This window comes from Arvicanthis niloticus, chromosome X (genome assembly GCF_011762505.2).
Source record: "Arvicanthis niloticus isolate mArvNil1 chromosome X, mArvNil1.pat.X, whole genome shotgun sequence".
Taxonomy (NCBI): Eukaryota; Metazoa; Chordata; class Mammalia; order Rodentia; family Muridae; genus Arvicanthis; species Arvicanthis niloticus.
The window spans coordinates 27,371,422-27,375,020 of NC_047679.1; the positions used below are offsets into that span (position 1 = coordinate 27,371,422).

The 3,599-nt window shown below is 44.7% G+C and overlaps 1 pseudogene; it reads left to right on the forward strand.

Moving 5' to 3' along the window:
* Positions 1-563: 563 nt before the first annotated feature.
* On the forward strand, positions 564-3,367 carry LOC117694308 (non-POU domain-containing octamer-binding protein pseudogene; annotated as a pseudogene).
* The last annotated feature ends 232 nt before the right edge of the window (positions 3,368-3,599 follow it).

A 3,599-nucleotide genomic window follows, 5' to 3' on the forward strand; every position in this document is an offset into this window, starting at 1 on the left:
ATAGAAATCAGAGAAAATTGTATTACTCACTTTGAGTAATTTTATGCAATGTTATAGTGGTAGGAGGGGAACTAGAAAGTGTATGAAGCTGTTAAAATGATAAAAAAAAAAAACCTAAGCTATACATGTATGGAATCTTCAAGGAATAAGAGGATAATATCACCAACACCTACTTTCAAAAAGCTCACGGCTTAGCAAAACTGAATAGTCTACTACCACTGAGAGAGGGGAAGACTTATGGCAATGGCAATCAGGAACATCCATGGTCACCTAGATGTGACTTCATGACAATCAGACACCTTACAGCCAGCTATCCAGGGAACCAGTGAGGATACATGTCATCTCTAGTGGCCCAAGTGGGGCCAGCATCACTCTGTGTCTATCCCTTTGCACATGCACCATGGACTCTGTCACATGTCTCTTTGTATATGCAACATGGTCTCATTAAAAGCCTCCGTCTCCCTGCCCCCTCTCTTCTTTTTTCCCCTTTCCCAGAGCCTCCCTCCATTTCCTCTCCCAATAAACCTTCCAAGACCTGCGGTGTGGTATGATTTTGTTCGGACATGCTGCACAGTTCTATCTGTGGATCTGAGCCTCTGATCGTGGACTCCTGTGTTCTAGGTCCTGTTGCCACAGGGGAGCACAGTTTCATAGTCCTGTTTCCACATGGGGTGGCCATTGCTGTGTGGGACAAGCCCACAGGCCAGGACTCCCATCCCTACAAGACCACTTACTATCCAGGCTCACCTTCTGGCCATCAGATTTCTAGACATCTCTATCCAAACACCAGCACACTGGTAAGCTTCTCACCATGATCAGCATCAACTATTTCAGGTGCCAAGAGAGGGCTGGCCACTGTCTAGTGTCCCTGAAGATGAATGTATCCACAGTCTGCACGAATGACCCTTCTCACAGACTCTTTGTCTTAGGACCTCTTCCCTTGGGCGAGATATCTCTCTCCTTCAGATAGTTTCTCTCCCACACTGCTTGAAAATCCTAGGCTTAGGTGAACCATTCTTCCTTGGGCACTGGCCTTCAGCTCAGTCCCTAGTTGCCACATGACAACCTGGTAATCTAGCCTGGCTGCTTGTTCTCAGTTATTAAATTTATCCTCAGAATGCTACAAGTGGTAAAAGGAATAACTCCTACTCTCACTCAATAGGTATCTCATCTTTATCTGTACCTCCAGGCTCCCCACCAGGATGCCTCATGGAAAACCTCTAAAACTAGAGCCTGATTCAAATTCTTCCAGATTTATCCACTTTTGCAATCAGGTTTGGCCCCAATACACACTAGATAATGTCTCTAAATGGTCATTTAATGACACTTTTGATCCTACTATTTTTTGAAAAGGCTTCAAATTATTTTAATAAGGTGATGCTGCATTACTCAGAAAAATTTTCAAACTGAAGGTATCAGGAATAAATCATCATACACCAATAAAAAATGCACAGCGTAACTACCCAAGATAGGCAAGACTAAGAGCTATGGTCAGACTTTCAACACAAAGCAACCCTGTTCCCAAGATTGTACTAGGCCTATCAAGAAAAGCTGTGAACAGCAACATCAGTGACACAGAAGTGTAGTCCTTACCCAAGGAAAAGATGGAGGCAAATTAACACAAGAGATTTTTAAGATATATTAAAATGAAAATCTCTAAGAGAAAATGTCTTCCTTAGGACATGAAGGGGTCATATATGAGATATAACAGAACCATATGTAAGCTGTAACCTCTGTGGACATTTGTCTGAATTCTCACCTGGGAGTGAATGCAGGAATGGGACTAGGTTATTGGAGGATGGTTAGGTTTTGTGGTATATGTGGCAGTGTCTCTGGGGTTGAGGGAAATAAAGATGAGAAAGTAATTAAAACACGGTGTGGGGGGGGGATTGTCAAGATTAATAAAGCTCTGAGTCCAAAGAACTGTGGGCAGAGGCATCAGGGTTAGAGAGGACTGGGAGGCAGACACTTTGCTGTGTTCAAATCTAAGTCAAGGGTGCAAAACTGCAGAGCAATAAAACCTTTAACCTGGAGAAGCAGAATCATACTCCAAGGAAGCATCATCAACATCAGCAGCAGCAGCAGCAGCCACCACCCCTACCAAAACCTGCAAATGGACAGCAGGCTAGCAGCCAGAATGAAGGCTTGACTACTGACCTGAAGAATTTTAGGAAACCAGGAGAGAAGACCTTTACCCAGTGTAGCTGTCTCTTTGTGGGCAGTCTTCCCCCTGGCATCACTGAGGAGGAAATGTGGAAACTTTTTGAGAAATATGGAAAAGCAGGGGAAGATTTCATTCCTAAAGATAAAGGCCTTGGCTTTATTTGCTTGGAAACACGCACCCTAGTGGAAATTGCCAAAGTGGAGCTGGACAATGTGCCACTCTGTGGAAAGCAGCTGTGAGTGCACGTTGCCTGTCACAGTGCATCCCTTACAGTCTGCAACCTTCCTCAGTACGTGTCTAACAAACTGTTGGAAGAAGTCTTTTCTGTGTTTGGCCAGGTAGAGAGGGCTGTAGTCATTGTGAATGACTGAGGAAGGCATTGTTGAGTTCTCAGGGAAACCAGCTGCTCAGAAGATCTGGACAGATGCAGTGAAGGCTCCTTCTTGCTAACCACATTTCCTCAGGCTGTGACTATGGAGCCTATGAACCAGTTAAATGATGAAGAGGGACTTCCAGAGAAGCTGGTTATAAAGAACCAACAATTTCACAAGGAGAGAGAAGAGCCACCCAGATTTGCACAACCTGTGTCCTTTGAGTATGAGTATGCCATGTGCTGGAAGGCACTCATTGGGATGAAGAAGCAACAGCAGGATCAAGTGGACTGGAACATCAAGGAGGCTCATGAGAAGCTGAAGATGGAGATAAAGGCAGTGCCCCATGAGCACCATGTTATGCTAATGAGGCAGGATTTAATGAGATGTCAAGAAGAGCTTCAGAGGATGGAGGAGCTGCATAACCAAGAGGTTCAGAAATGAAAGCAGTTACAACTCAGGCAGGAAGAGGAACACAGGCACCACGAGGAAGAGATGCGGCAACAAGAAGAAATAATGCAACTACAATAGGAAGGATTCAAGGGAACTTTCCCTGATGTGGTACATCTCCCATGTGCCTATGATGTGAGAGAACAAGAAATATGGATGGGCCAAATGGCTATGGGAGGTGCTACAGGCATAAACAATAGAGGTGCCATATCCCCTACTCCTGTGCCACCTGGTACTCCAGCTCCTCCAGGACCTGCCACTATGATGCCAGATGGAACCTTTGGATTGACCCCAACAACAACCAAACCAAGCTGCTACAATGGAAGGAGTTGGAGCAATTGGTAGAACTCCTCCTGCATTCAGCCATCCAGTTCCTGCTTAATTTGCTCCAAAATAAATGCTGCAAATATTAGATAAAGTTGCATTGTCTAGTTTCCTGCAGCCCTTAAAAGAAGGGCCCTTTTTGGACTAACCAGAATTTTACCCTGAAAAAGTGTTAGGGGTTCTTCCCAATAGATAGGTCTTCCCTGCTTGTACTACTCTAGAGAGTATGCTTGAAGGCAGACGGCAAGGGGGGGTGGTATTTAAGAAGTCAAATCTGTGGTATAGTGCAT